This window comes from Podarcis bocagei, assembly GCF_964188305.1.
Source record: "Podarcis bocagei genome assembly, chromosome: 7".
Classification (NCBI taxonomy): Eukaryota; Metazoa; Chordata; class Lepidosauria; order Squamata; family Lacertidae; genus Podarcis; species Podarcis bocagei.
The window spans coordinates 72476274-72492607 of record NC_138132.1 but is presented as its reverse complement, the minus strand read 5'-3'; the positions used below and the strand labels follow the sequence as shown (position 1 = coordinate 72492607).

Genomic DNA, 16334 nt, shown 5'->3' with positions numbered 1-16334 from the left:
CCTAAATGGCTTGGGACCCAAGTATTGAAAAGAGCCCTTTATCGGACCTTACTATCAGCAGGACGCGGGTGGGATGCGGGTGGCACTGTGGGTTAAACCACAGAGCCTAGGACTTGCCGATCAGAAGGTCGGCGGTTCAAATCCCCGCGACGGGGTGAGCTCCCATTGCTCGGTCCCAGCTCCTGCCAACTTAGCAGTTCGAAAGCACGTCAAAGTGCAAGTAGATAAATAGGTACCGCTCCGGTGGGAAGGTAAACGGCGTTTCCGTGCACTGCTCTGGTTCGCCAGAAGCGGCTTAGTCCTGCTGGCCACATGACCCGGAAGCTGTACACCGGCTCCCTCGGCCAATAAAGCGAGATGAGCGCCGCAACCCCAGAGTCGGACACGACTGGACCTAATGGTCAGGGGTTCCTTTACCTTTACCTATCAGCAGGTGAGTCTTGGTGGTGCCACCACTGTGGTCTGCCTGGTTGGTGTTGACCCATGACAGGGCCTTCACAGTGGCAGTTCCCTGTTTGTAGAATGCTCTCCCCGCAACTGCTTCAGTGGGGCAACTCCTAGAAAGAGTTGCTGAGACCACTAGGCCTGAGCTGTGGTGTGTTTCCATGAATAAAGATTTAACTGCACTGGCCTCTAGTGATTTTTTGTTTTTGTTGCTGAACTATGTTTGACTCCAGCCCTTATTCTACTACTACTACTACTACCACCACCACTCCTGGGTTTGGAAGTGAAGCCGTGTTTGGGTGACTTGCAGCCACATCACTGATAACAACAGTAGATTGGAGCTCAGCTTTCCAGAACAGATATTGTTACTGTCCCATCTACTGCAACGCAATGGCTGAGGATCCAACATAAAATAAAATAAATAAATGTGTGCATCGTTTTGCAGTAGCATCAAGTATCTATTCAAGTGTTAAAAAAATAATTGACTCCATCTGTATTGGCCTAATGACTGATTAAATGACTAATCAAGGAAGTCTTAATTAAAACATTTTTTTTCCATGCAAGAAGAGCATGGGAGAGGGGGAGAAAGAGGAGGAAAGCACTCATTAATGCCTTACAATGTGTGTCGGATTCCGTTTGTGTCATTCGCTAACAGTCGTCAAATGAGTAATTATGCACAAGGTCATTTTCCAGGGATTTTTTTTTCTTTTTTGCATACATCATCAAGCTGATTGGATTAGGCTTTGGTGCTCGACTGGGTTCTGCAAGTGGCAGCATTTTCCCCAAGACAAAACAGGTAATTAAAGGCTGCTGAGAATAAGCATGTTGAAGAGACAATATTTCCTCTGTCGCTGTTAAGAGCTGGGCTGGGATTGTGGACAGCTGTACCCGAAATCCTTGGGGCTGGGGCCAGACCAAGGAACACAGGAGCCTGCCTAATACGAAGTCAGGCTATTGATCCATCTAGCTCAGTGTTGCCTACACTGACTGGCAGTGGCTCTCCAGGCAAGCAGAGGCAGGATCAGGGATGCTCTGAGGTCAACATTGGGGGCCCTGCTGTGATGTGGGCCTCAGCAAGTGCTGCAAAATGCTAACTTGTGTTGCGCATCCACACAAATACTGATTATGCAATCCTTTAGGAACACGGGAAGGTGCCTTATATGAAGTCAGAACATTGGTCTTTTTATCACACTTTTGTCCACACTGACTGGCAGCAACTCTCCAGGGTTTCTACAGCAAACCTTTTTAGAACTAGAATACCCAGCAGATGAAGTTAGACAACAGATCAACAGAGCCAGACTGATACCCAGAGAGAACTTGCTGCAAGACAGACCCAAAAAAGAAAATAACAGAACACCTCTAGTCATCACATACAGCTCCCAAGTTAAAACAGTACAACGCATCATCAGAGATCTACAACCTCTCCTGGACAATGACAGTTCTCTTTCTCAAGCTCTAGGAGGAAGACCTTTCATTGCCTACAGACAGCCACCCAATCTTAAACAACTCCTAACCCACAATAATACTACAACCAGACTTAACACGGACACTGGCACCAGAGCCTGCAATAAACCCAGATGCCAACTTTGCTGCCACATACACCCGGACAACACCATTACTGGCCCCAACAACATCACACATACCATCTCGGGACTATTTAATTGCTCATCGTCTAACATTGTGTATGCCATCAAATGCCAACAGTGTCCTTCAGCCCTCTATATTGGACAAACAGGCCAAACCTTACGCCAAAGAATAAACGGACATAAATCAGACATCAAGAATCACAAAACAGAGAAACCAGTAGGAGAACACTTCAATCTCCCAGGACATTCTATACAAGATCTCAAAGTAGCTGTTTTACTACAAAGGAATTTCAGAAATAGACTGGAAAGAGAAGCTGCTGAATTGCAACTCATTACCAAACTTAAAACCATGGAGAGACCTGGTCTGAACAAAGACATTGGATTCTTATCTCATTATACATGACTAAGCCATTTTTCACCTTCTCACCCCCTGCCTTTTCCTGTAAGACCTATTGCAGTCGTTAAGAGTCGTCAACAGACTCATCTCAGCTATCTGCCAATCTCCCATTCCCACCACCCTTCTGAGTAATACCCCTCCCCACCTTCTCACTATATAGAAGGATCTGGCAACTTCTGTTTCAGTGTATCTGAAGAAGTGTGCATGCACACGAAAGCTCATACCAAGAACTAACTTAGTTGGTCTTTAAGGTGCTACCAGTGAGGTAGGTTAGGCTAAGAGACAGCAACTGGCCCAACATAACACAGCTTTGTGGCTGAGTGGTAAATAGAGGAGCACAGAGCTCACTGTTTTTGCCTGACAACTTATCTGCAACACCAGCCTTTCCCAACCTAGGGCCCTGGGGTTGTTTCAGAGTTGCTGGCTGGGGCTGATGAGAGTTGCAGTCCAAAAAAGCCATAGGATCCAAGGTTGGAAAAGTCTGCACTACACCACACCGGCCCTGCAAGGCTTTCCCCTTCCCACCCTATGCTCACTAAATCAACTTTCATCAGAGGCAGCAGCTGCCAGAATAAAATAATTTGGGAACTTGCTATGTTTTTGACCACATTACAGAAATTCCATAGGCACAAAGCATTTCTCCGCCTGAATCAGATGGCTTAGCTCTGTGTGTGTGAAAGAGTGGGGCAGGGGGCGATCACATTTTTAAAAGTAAAGTAAGATGGCAGCATGAAACTCACTGAGATGACTTTTTCTTTTATTGGCTCCACATTTTGCTCTGATGCTTAGCAATCTTTGCTATGGAAAAACAACAAATGCCCTCAGCTGCCACAGCTGAGTTCAATTTACTTAAAACAATATATGAAAATAAGGATGGCAATCTTTTTTCTTTTCTAAAATATATTTCAAAGGAGGGGGCAAAAAAAAGGTATGTCTTGGGGACTGCATGTGCCAATTTTCCATTCGGCTGTGACTCGTGTCTTAAACATGCATGCTTTTCAAATGGTGTGTGCAGCCTAGGAAAATGCCGTTGCCATGCCAAAAGAAACTTAGTCATGACTACATGGATTGGCCCCTGCATTCTTAAGAGGCTGCTTTCTTCCATATATCCCATTGGGACATCGCAGGGCTTATCTAGATCATCAACTAAGTCATGTCCCATGCGCATTTTGAGCTGTGGACTCAAAAAGTTTGAAATTGTATACTGTAATTGTAAAAGGTTTGGCATAAGCATCACCAAAATGGACCTCATTGGCCTGTTACCAAAACAGTTGAGTGCTTTTCAGAAATGGAACTTTCCGGGTAATGTTATGTCACACTGAACATGCAAACAACTACAACCCACCTTCATTTAACCATGATTCCTTGCAGCATGGGGCCCATGGGTGGGTTATTCCCTGCAGGAAATACTGTTATCATCCTCAACCTGGTCCCACCAGAACTACAATTCCTGTCATCCCTGACCACTGGCCCTGCTGTCTGGGGTCTGATGAGACCTGGATTCCAGCAACATCTGGAGGGCATCAGGCTCAGAAGGCTGTCTTAAGGAGAAGGCATGTGCATCTGTTCAACCAGAAACAGACTTCCATGAGGCCATATCTCATGCTGCATAGAACAAAATTGTAACACCAATCGAGCAATGGCTTTGTGCCAGGATATAAATATGGTCCATTTGGAACTGCATTTTACATCTCAATTCACTGGGAATGTCACTCTGTCAATAAAACCTCGTTCCTGCTAGAGCATGCAGCTATGCTTGCAGGCTCTCTCTCTCTCTCTCTCTCTCTCTCTCTCTCTCTCTCTCTCTCTCTCTCTCCATTTGATTTCCTGAACATGGAAAACCCTAAGAGGCTTGGGGTCATGATTGCCTCCCCTGACAGAAAGCCAGCTGCCAACACTCTTATTGATTCTGAATGTAGATACCAGAGTTATGGTTTGTGGACGTGTTGAACTTACTTTACAATATTTTAATTGGAAGCTCAGATGTGAAAAGCACGGAAAATCCTGAAATGTGGATTCATGCCATAATACCATCTTATAGGACAATGTGGACTCTCCTGATGTTGCTGAACTCCAACTGCCATTAGCCCCAGCCAGCGTGGCCTAGGATCAGAGATGATGGGAGTTGTAGTTCACAACATCTGGAATGTACCATGTTGGCTACCCCTGGTATACAGAGTGGCTTATGTCAATATGTATGGGGAGGGGAGGGATTTCACTTGGAGGCTGGAAAAAAAGAGACTAAAAGGGGGAATAAAACACATTCACATGGATCTGGCACATGTGAGCTTCTGGACAACAGCCACAGACTTTAAAAAGAAAATCGGTTTTGCTAACACAAGGCCAAAATAGATTAACACAGGGGCTAGTAACTTTTCAGAACATAGGAAGCTGCCTTAATCTGCATCCACCTAGCCCAATATTGCTGACACTGACTGGCAGCAACTCTCCAGTTTCAAGGAGTAGATTCTCTCAGTTCTATCTGGAGATGTCGAGAATTGAACCTGGCACTTTCTGAATGCAAAGCAGATGCTCTATGGCCCTTCCTGTACAGCAGCTACAGTCAACAAGGCATCATAACTTTAACCTTGCAGATAGCAATGACATTCCATTTTAGTTTGGAGAAAAGAACTTATTGCTTCTAAAATTATGCCACCATAACTTATTAGGAATATGTAATATCTATGAGTCAAAGAAGATATTTCAGAAGTTATTTTTCTTCTCTTTTTAAATATATATATATAACATGGAACAATGCAACACAATCCACACCTACCCTTCTGATGCAAATGAACAACCATTGCACAACTCCCAAAATTACAGGGTGATGTGTCACTCTTAATCTTCCTAGGAATGTGGGAGTTCCTGTTTCAATCACTTCCATTGTCTGAAATCTACCAGATGATAACGGAAGAACTGCCATCGCAGGCGAAGATTGATATGTAGGTGAGGTTAATAAATGAGCCAAACGGCATGCTTACTGTAGGTTATAAAGGAAGAAGATCAATGCAAGAGACAGCTACAAGTGCACAAGGCGACCTCTGTGCCTTAAACTTTGGTCCAGACATTGAACTAGCATTGATTATAGAGATTTCTCATTCAAGCTGCCAGTTCAAAATGAATTAAACTCACAATCAAATTTAGACTCTGGCGTCAACTCCACACTTACGATGGGCACTTAGAAGGCTGAGCTGGGGATTTGGCAAACATTGTGGGATACAGATCTATCAACTGCGATAGCTCAGTGGAAATGTCAGAATACCGAGTGCTGGAAACAAACAACACAGAATGACTGTCATCACTTTGCTGTTATGTTTAGATAGATAGATAGATAGATAGATAGATAGATAGATAGATAGATAGATAGGGTTTTTATGTTGTAATCTGTCCACTGATCTTTGGATGAAGGGCGGCACACAAATTTAATAAATAATAATATAAATTAGACCATGCTTGATGGAGCTGATGGGAGCTGTAGTACAGCAACATTTAGAGGGCCAAAAAGGTTCCCCACAGCTACTCTCAGGCTTGAACCCAGTGTATGCAAAGGTCACAGTGCCATCTTCAGACACACAAGGGAACAGGAAAATGTGAACTTACCATAAATTTTGCTTCTTAGGGGTTCTGGAGTGGGGTGTTCTCACACATGCTCCGTGGCAGAGCAAGTACTTTGCTTGCAGGAGACGCTGGGTTCAGTTCCTGGCACCTCCAAGCAGGGCTAGGAAAGATTCCCTGTCTGAAATCCTGGAGAGATGCTGCCAGCCAGTGTAGGCAGGACTGAGCAAGATGGACTGATTCAGTATCAGGCAGCTTCCCACTTTCCTGTGACAGTCTTTACCTCTGGGAAATTGGTTTGATAGGCAAGAACAACACCTAGTGGTGACATTTCCCCTCGGCTCCCAGACCAGCCCCCAATGATTTAACAGTCGGCTGGGTTCTGGCATCCGGAGCTACTGCGAAACAATTCAAATTTTGCTTCAGGTGCTTGTTTGTTTGTGGAGAGAGGGGCACCATTTTAGTCAGAGACTTGGGGCCATGCTTTGGCGGTGAGCTGAATCCCAAGCAAAAACAGCATCCCTGAGGTGTCAAGTCTTTCCTCTTTTCTGGAGCAGTATCCTGTGCATAGCTTTCCCCCTTTCCCATGCTAGGAGTGGGAGATCTGACAGCTCCACATTTCTCCTCACCTCCTTTTCCTTGCCCCCAGAGAGGGACATAGCAGCTTCTCAGCTGCAGAAGCCCATCCTTGGCATGGTTAGGCCACAGTTCATGGCACTCTGCAACCCTTCACCACAAGCAGACGCCATTTTGAATGCCATGAGGGGCTGTGGCCTTCTTCGTCCACAGTTTCACAGCCACTAGTCCATTGCTTTTCCAGCAGCCACCAACTGGCAAATAAGTGGTATGTAAATTAGGTAATTAATTACCTAATTAACAACAACAATGACCCTGCAGCAACTAGAATCGACGGATACCAAGAGAGCAGCGGAGGAATTGTTAGTCAAACCCTAAAATGGTTCCATGAGGTCTCAGTTTTCCTGCCTTTTTTTTTTTAATCTCAGCCCTGTGATGTTGCTCTTGCCTGTGTTTTTGCCTTCACAGAGCCAGAGCAGGTACCCTGCAGAAAAATGGCAGCCCTCATTCTCTCCTCTTGTGAGCAAGCTGCTCTCTCTTCTCTTTTGAGGCGCAGGGCTGGAATTAGGGCTGGAAGAAGAATGGGTTTAGTTTGCTTTCCACATGGGACTGAACCAGTCAGAATAACTTTCTTGTGGATTGGAAGGCAAACCCCAACTTCACTGGAGTTTGGGATGCTGTTTATGGCAAATTAAAAAAAGTTGGACTTTAATAGGTGGTAACAACACCCTTAAAATGACAAAATATGAGGGCAAAGTCAACATACTTTGCTACATCTAGAGAACAAAGTCAAAGGCAGGGCAGTTTTTGGTCAATATGGTATGTTTTTATAGAACACTGTAGAAAAAAAGGATTATTTCTCAATATATGTTATGGGCTCACAATGTTTTGATGAAAAAATGTATAAATATACCTTTATATATCTCACTATATATATTGAGCTGGGTGTAGTAATTGTACACATACTGAATGTACACATACTTAATATGAATTAAGTTGCAATTGTCTCTGGTTTGGTTCTCTTTGTTCTTCTTGGAAGCCTTGCACTTTATTACATAAATAATAATAATTATTATTAAAAAAACCTTTCTCGGGGAAAAAATACATCCAAAGGGCTGTATTCAATGTTAATCCTACTCAAAGTAGACCCATTAATATTAATGGACATGACTGGCTTAAGTCTATTATTTCAATAGGTCTACTCTGAGTAGAACATAGTTGAACACCCCCCTAAATGTGTATTTTATGGAGAAGGTGCAAAATGTGTAAAATCTAAATGCATTTTTTGTGCTTTCTTAACCACAAACAAACAAAAAAGGCTGCAGAAAATGGGACAAGGCAGACCTGTGACTGAACTGCAGCAAAACTGAAATGTGACAGGATTAGGCTGCTTACTCCATCCTTAGCTGGAAAGTAATGAGAACCAAATGAACATACCGAGGGTGTAGTCTTTCAGACACAAATGTAATGGAGAGTGATAGCAACTCCCAGTCCCCTCACCTCCTAGGCCCACAGCCTTTTAGATGAAAATATACTCATTCGGGGCTTCTTATTTTTTAGTTTAGAGAAAAGGCAAATAAGACGGGACATGATAGAAATGTAAAACATCATACATGGTGTGGAGAAAGCGGACAGGGAAATGTTTTTCTCCCGCTCATATGAAAAACTCAGGAGCATCCAACAACAATGAATGTGGGAAGATTCAGGACACACCAAATTACTTCTTCACAAAGCACATGGTTAAGCAGTGGAATTTGCTTCCATGGGAGGTAGTGATGGCCACCAATTTGGACAGCTTTAGGAGGACTGGGCAAATTCATGGAAGGTGAGGCCAGTAATGACTGCTGGCCACAATGGCTATGTTCTCCCTGCATTGTTGGAGGCCTCTGAATACCGCTGGATAGAGAATCATAGGTAAGGAGAGTGCTGTTGCATTCATGTCTGGCTTGTTGGTATTCCCACTGCGGCTCCTGGTTGGCCACTGAGAGATTAGGATGCTGAACTAGATGGACCTTTGGCCTGATCCAGCATGGTTCTTCTTATGTTCTTACGCAGCATCAGCTGCTGTGACTGGCAGCCACAATGAAGCCTCTGGGTTGGCCAGGTGTGGAGCCTGATCTTCACCCATTGTCTAATCAATAGAATTTTATTTCCAAGGAATGCAGCCTCCAGATCGGGATTCAGCTATGGCTGCAGATGGCCCCAAAGCCAGCAGTCTACAGTAGCCTAACTTTTCATTTTACAATTTTTAGAAAGGAGATGCTGATGAGTTGGCAGGTTTGGGAAATCAAAGGTAGTCAGCTGACATACCTCTGAATGATCAGGGACTTCAAGCAACAGAAAATGATGTTTCTAAATGGTAGTCTGTAAGGGTGGATGCTTAAGAATGCTCTTTGACCTGAAGACTGGAAGCACGCAAGCCTATGCAATCTTGATGTGCCCTGAAGCACGTCAGGGGGAAGAAAAAGAAATATTGATAGAAAGAAGGTTGGCTGGAGCCTGTCTAAACTTCCTGATATTCTACATTCCTTCTTTTGATTTTTAGATAGCACTTATGCTATTATTTACATTTCTCCCCTTCTCATTTATTTATTGACTCCGCATTTATCTCTCCAAATGTGGGTGTGCTTTTAAAAAAAGTATTTTGTATTCCTGATCCATTTTCTATGGTGACAGATGCTTCCATTGCCACATTGCATTGCCTAGCTAATCTACATGTAGGTTTTTTAAGTAGATGACAGCTCTTCCAATGATTTTTATCTTCCCAGCCACATTCCATTGCAACCTGATTCCTTCCCCTCTATTACTGTCTAGGGCTGATGGATTCTTTCACTCTCTCCACTATGTTCCTTCTCTGTGCCTCCTCCGTCTGCTGAGTATTATCTCAACTAAGCACATTTGCAGCCCTACATTTTGCCTGAATCCTCATGGTTCATTTATAATATTGGGAAGAAGGACAACAGTTTATGCAAAACTGAAGTATTTTGGCAGCTCTGCTTCTTAGGATACTGATGGTGTCTCTCCACCCCTCCACCCCCTTTTCTGTTTCCAAACACCTCTCTAGAAGACATTCCATAGCCATACTGTAAAGAACTCAGGAGAGTACTACACATAAAATGTTGCTGTTCCTTTTGTGGGGTCTAGAAGTGTGAATTGCACACAATACTGAAGTTGATTAATAGTTCCTTATTTGCACAAAAGTTCAAAATGCAGCTCAATCAAAACATTTTTAAAGAACTAAGGTTTATATGTCCCCAAACTCCAAAGTAAGTTTCTGAATACCCTGTATCATATTACCATACCTTTCAAGGTATGCAATTCTTTTCTCCAGTTGATTTTTTGTTTTGTTTTTGTGCAACACTCAGGAATGTGTGAAGACATCTGATGATAGCAAATAAAGACCTAGGAATATGCACCCCAAAATAAGCTTTGGGATCCCACAAGTCATACACTCATACATCCAGAATAGTATGGTCTACTACAAGATGGCATTCAGCCATGTTCAGTCCAAGACATTCTTAGGGTACAGCACGTCAAAGAGGTACCCCTATGTCAGTCACAAAGGAATTGGATTTTACTGTCCTGGACTGATTGTATATAAAATAGGAATATTCTTTATTTTCATTTTAACTGTCAGCATATTTGATAAGTATAGGGTTAACCTAGAGTTCTAGTGGGTGCCCCGAGGGAATGTCTGGAGGGGGGGAGCATATGTGGCCCTCCAGGCCTCTCTGTCTGGTCCTTAGAATGTTCCCAGGCTACACCCCTCATTGACTCTGCTTTGTACCCTCCCTATTTTAGTCTGGCTGCAAAGTGTCCTTGAAGTCTGATACTGCTTCTTGCTTGCCTGGATGGAGGAAAGAAAGGGGTGTGTGATTGTGTTTAGAAACTAGCCTTCTGTATGATGGTAAAATCTGCATTCACTGCTCCACCCACTTTTCCATTAGGGTCCTGCCCACCAGTAGCTGTAGAAGGTTCCCCATCCCCTGCTGCAAGTGAAATCAATACATAGCATCAATCTGTGAAAATGCAGCCTATAGTACTCCTCCAACTGTCTGAAAGCTAAAGAAACCGACAGTGCAATTCTCATTGAGGTGGGTGCCCATGGATGCTGTGCAGCATAATGGCCCATCTTTCCTCAAATGGAAATGATGATTATCTTCTTAATGGGGCTGTTGAGATGATGAATGCAGGTAACCTTACAGAGAGAAAAAAGTGTTAGATGTGATAAATAGCAGAGATCCTTCAGATGTAAGACTGCTGTAAAACAAATCAGGGAAATTACTACTTTGTCTCCCTAATTAAGCAAACCAAGAGCTCCAAGTACCTGTGTACACCTTACAGACAGAGGGAAAGCCAGTTGGACACCTGCTCCAAAATGAGGCTTCTTCATTCACTTCTGCTACTACAGAAGTAGTGTCTGCTAAAGAGATACTAATTAGATCTTCCTGGTGAGTTTCCTTTTGTGCGCACACTGAGCAGGGAATATAATTGTAGCTGCATCAGCCATTCATTCTTCTTGTGAAGTGAACTGTAATGACTAATCGTTCTGCTGTTGTCCTGCTCTGAATCAAAAAATTGCAATTACTCCTAATATTTGCTTATGTTTCTGTAGATCTGTGAGCTGATTCTTCATATTTTGGGTCTAGTCTGGAGGTAAAGTGTATGGGGGAGGGGATTTCTTTCAGCACAAGAAAATGGCACAGTTTTAACCCTTTCGGAAGGACCACAGATCAGTCGTAAAGGATCTACTTTTGCATAAACAAAGTCCCACATTCAATCCTGGCATCCATCTGAAAACCTGCAGAGCTACTGCTTGTCACTGTATATCTTAGGCGCAATGTAAGTTGAACAGTTAATATGCATAGCAGCTGCTCCCTGTGCACATTTACCAGGCTTCATAGAGAATATGCAGATAATCTGTTCATGAAGAGGGAGTCATGCACATTTCTCCAAAGTGCCATTGAGATGTGCACATTCCCCAAGGCCTGTTGGAGAGTATGCATATTGGCTGGAAAGCGTGCCCAATTCCCTATTCTGGTTGTTGCGCACGTTCACCACTCAACTTACATTACCTTTAACATATATAAAACTAGAAGAATCATTGGTCAGACGCATTGTAAGGCAGCTTCCGAAGTTCTTAACCCTGTCAAAGGCTTAGGAGCAGTGTACAACGGTGCAACGGTGAAAGTTTAGAGGAGTCAGCTCCAGCCTAGCTGCCTCAAAGTTAACGCCTACTGTACCAGTGTCTGCCAAACGGCATACAGGGAAACAAATAGAATCATAGAATTGTAGAGTTGGAAGGGACCACAAGGATCATCTAGTCCAAACCCCCTGCAATGCATGACAGAATGCTTCTCCATAGAAAACTTCCCTCCACCTACATATGAAGTATATCAGAGTGAAAGGTTCAAGCCTAAGCTTTTTGCTTGTTTATGTCAGAGCATTCAGTCATGTGAGTCCCTGTTTGCGATCTGAAGGAGGATATTAGAAAAAATATGTTGATCCCTTCAGCAACAACTTGACAAGACTTGGCAAGCTGTTTAGAGAGGACTGGTAGACTTGATGTGGCTATAGAACTGATGTAGTCCACTGGGGGCTGATGCCCAAACTGGTATTGCAGAATACAGTGGTACCTCGGGTTACATACGCTTCAGGTTACAGACTCCGCTAACCCAGAAATAGTACCTCGGGTTAAGAACTTTGCTTCAGGATGAGAACAGAAATCGTGCTCCAGCGGCGCGGCTGCAGCAGGAGGCCCCATTAGCTAAAGTGGTGCTTGAGGTTAAGAACAGTTTCAGGTTAAGTACGGACCTCTGGTACAAATTAAGTACTTAACCAGAGGTACCACTGTACAAGGAGGCAAACAGTAGGTGGAGCCACAACCAATGACAGACAAAGACAGAAATGATAACAGCTAATACTAGTTTTGTCCCCATCCTCCTCCCTGCTGAGTGCCACACACAATTTGGTATTTTAAGTATTATTGAACTTTATTATTATTATTATTATTATTATTATTATTATTATTATTATTATCATTATTACAAAGTACCCATTTTTAAATTTACTCTCAAAGAATGCATTTTCAAATGTAATTTATCCTAAAGTGCACATTTTTATATGCATTTTGGGTTCATTTTTTAAAAAAATATGAGAACAGCATTGCAAAAGTCATAGGTGAAATCTGGAGAACTGCATTCTGATTCAGAGATTAGATTGGGATGTGTGTATCAGTTCAAGGCAATTATAAAAATTTGCAAAGAACAAATTTCTAGAGCATCCCTACACGAGAACCTGACTGTGACAGATAATGCCGTAGCTAGAAAATCTTATTTATGTAACAAAATTTATATACCATTTGATTGAAACAATAAGTGGCTGACAATAAGTTTTAAAATGATCAATTAAAAACATGTAATATTTTTTAAAGCAATTAAAATCAGCTGCAAACTAAAAAATCTGAAAACACATCAATTTCTATGTGCCTGGCTAGGCTTGCCTAAACAAAAATGTTATAAACAGTTGCCAGAAAGACTACAGTGAGGCATTTGCCTGATGTCAATATGCAGGGTTCCTGAAGTATAGGGGCTGCCACACTAAAATATACATTTCTTACAAGTGCATAATGAATATTGTGTGGCACTTGTAACAGTGTAAGTTCCAAAGATCAAAGCCGTTGAGTGGGCATATATGAAGAAAGGCAATCCCACAAGTAAACTGGCTCCAAGCAATTGATGCCTTTATATACTAATATTAACAACTTAAACTTGGCCCAGTAGCAAATCAGCAACCAGTGCAGATCTCTGAGTAGAGGTGCTATATGCTGACAAGGTCTCACTCCTGTCAGTAGTTGTGCTGCAGCATTATACACTAACTGCAGCTTCTGGATCAAATGGAAGGGAAGCCTCACGTAAAGCACATTGCTGTGATCTAATATTTAAGGCACCAATGCATGAACTACTGTGGTCAAGCTCTCCCCGCCCAGGAACGGCCATAGCTGTTGTAGCAGGTGCAGTTGGTAAAAGGCGCTTCTTGCCAGAGTATCTACCTGGGCCTTCAGTAGGACAAATCTAAATCCGGGGGGGGGGGGACCCAGACTGCATACCTGCAGCACCTTGTCCACATCAGCTGACTGCAAAAGTTGAAACTGATCCCACAACACACCACCAACTCTGGCACTGGGTAAATCTGAAACTACAAGAACTGTGGAGTCAAGGTCACTCCAAAGTTGAGAAATTTTATCATCAGAGTGTGTAGCCAGCTGGTCATAGTGGGTCGTCAAGTACTCCAGAGGACCCTCTCTGTTAGTGGGAATTAAAAACCTCTGGGATGTCCGGAATAATGTTGCTGGCCGGCTTCTATAAGATGTAATTCAAACTGCAAAATCTTAGTTTCCATTTCTTTCGTGGAACTGGCTTCCTTTCTAGCCACAACCAACAAAGCTACTATTTGGGTATGGGGTGGGGGGAGAGATGGTGTTCTTGAGCTGCGATCACTTCTTTAAGATTCTTGGAATTTCAGTAGGTGCATAGAGGTATTTACCACAGTAGGCATAAACGTGATGTTCGTGTGTCCCCACTCCAGGAATTAATTTCTCTACTGCCAATCACTGTGATCTGAAGTGTCCCTTGTTTGTTAAAAGCCACACTTTAAGCTTGATCAATTTTTTTCATCTCTACATTTTTCAACCCCTCCCACACACTTGTTCCATGTTCCAGCCACACAGTGCAGCAAATTTCAGCAAATGCAGCTAAGGCTGTGTAAAAAGCTATGGGAAGTTTGAGGTTACACCTCGCATCTGAAAACTGAGCTTTCTATTTAACATCCAAACAAAGGATCTTAAATTGGGTGGCGAAGGACTGTTGCAGAGAGATGGCCAGATAGTAAAAAGGTAGAAAATTTTCACAAACATACATGGCAAGCTGCTCATTAGGTCCTTGCAGAGAGTCATGGAGGATATGGGTTTGGGGAATGCTGGACTAGATGGTAACCAAAGAGTTGGGGGGAACCTTTTAGGACATCTAGTCAAACATTCCCCAACCCCATATCCTCCATATTTTGGACCCAAACGCCCATCAATCCCAGCCAGCATGACCAATGGTCAAGGATGATGGCCATTCTAGTTCAAAATATCTATAGGGCACCAACTTGAGGAAGACTAATATAGTCTGGCTCTTTGCTTGATGCAGGAAATTCAGAGCTAGAGCACCCTGAAGAGATAGCAGCCCAGACTTTGCTTGAAGACCTCAGCCCCCAGCAAAGTAATTGGTGCCACTGTTGAACTGTTCTTATCAACAATACGTGCCTCACAATCTTAGGAAATTGCTTGTGCTTCTGACAGTAATTAACTGCACTAATATACCATATTTTCTGCAGCCAAAATGGAAGGGAATGCTACTGCAGCAGTATCAGAAAGAAGTAGTAAAACAAAGGGTTGAGTATGGTCCAGTGGTTAGATTTAGAGTGCAGATTCCTGGGTTCAAGCCACAAAGCTTAGTAGGTGATGCTTTGGTGAGCTCTCTCACTCTCTGCCTAACTATTTTGCAGGGTTATTTTAAGGATAAAAGGGACACCACATCCTGAAGTGCACAGAGGAAGAGGACAATAAAGATGCTTTAAACAATCCATTTTCATGTTGCTGTAGTTGCTTCTGTTTTGAGAGACACAAAAAGAAACAGAAAGTCCCATCCAAACCTGCAATCAAAGAAAAGAGAAAGCAGGAGCTGGAAAGCAAGAAGATATGAGAAAGAGAAATTATTATTTACTGTATTTGCAGACCACCCTTCCACAAAAGTTCTTGGAGCAGTGAACAATTGACAATAAAATAATAAAAATAAAACATCAGAAATAAAACCACAAACTGAAAGCATGTCATAGAGAAAATCAGCACCACCACAATACGTAAGAAACACCACAATCAACTCGTCAACCCTCATATGTTGAACAGAACATTACGTCAGTGAGGCGAGTGAGAGCATTTCCAGCAGGAGGGAATCCCACAAATCAAGGAGCCATGACTGAGAAGACCCTATTGTGACTCAGGTAAAGGATGGAACTATTAGTAGGGCCTCCCCTACAGATCTTAATGCATGGCTAAAGCAGCACTAATCAATGTGGTGCCCTCCAGATGTGGTTGGACTTCAACTCCCATCAACCACAGCCAGCATGGCCAATGGTGAAGGATGATGGGAGCTGTAGTCCAGCAATATCTGGAGGGCAATGTGTTGGCTGTCCCTGGGCTATGAAATTGATGCAAAAAAAGAGGAAAGAGAAATAGCTTCATATATGTTATACTGCAATATGTGAAGTTGTCTTGTCATTCTTCTCTCTCTCTCTCTCTCTCTCTCTCTCTCTCTCTCTCTCTCTCTCTCACACACACACACACACACACACACACACACACACTTCATTTATCAGGCACAGGATTTTGGGGTGCTCCAAACCACCCATTAGTAACTCTGTGGAAATCAAAAGTATGCTTGAGAACTTGAATGAACTGGCATAGGTTTATTGGAAACAGTTTGTCATTTGAGAAGGGGCATTTCTCCCGATTTGAGCACTTAAACATCTCCTTTCTTACACATTAGAATGATACCAATATTTCTGGAAAAATAACACAGTTCTCTGTGGGTAACAGTGTATCCCGCTAGATAAACTGATTCATAATTTTCTTAATAAATGGAGAAATCTAGGGTACCAGGGGCTGTGCCAGACAGTATTTGATGTCATTTCCATTCTGATGAATAGTTTTGTACCACATGTATGAATCTCTT

At 42.9% G+C, this 16334-nt stretch overlaps 1 protein-coding gene and 1 long non-coding RNA gene across 5 annotated transcripts in view; one reads left to right on the top strand and one right to left on the bottom strand.

Annotated features, from left to right (window-relative positions):
* The window catches only part of MORN1 (MORN repeat containing 1), a 108869-nt gene that overhangs the window by 26124 nt on the left and 66411 nt on the right, over positions 1–16334 (bottom strand). The gene's annotated exons all lie outside the window — the stretch shown is intronic.
* On the top strand, positions 6032–15284 carry LOC308591165. Of its 3 annotated transcripts, XR_014010012.1 has the most exons (5): positions 6032–6826; positions 8119–8472; positions 10865–11009; positions 11174–11214; positions 15109–15284. It is a non-coding gene; the product is annotated as an uncharacterized lncRNA (long non-coding RNA). The 3 variants fall into 3 exon arrangements; XR_014010010.1 differs by lacking the exon at positions 8119–8472; XR_014010011.1 differs by lacking the exon at positions 11174–11214.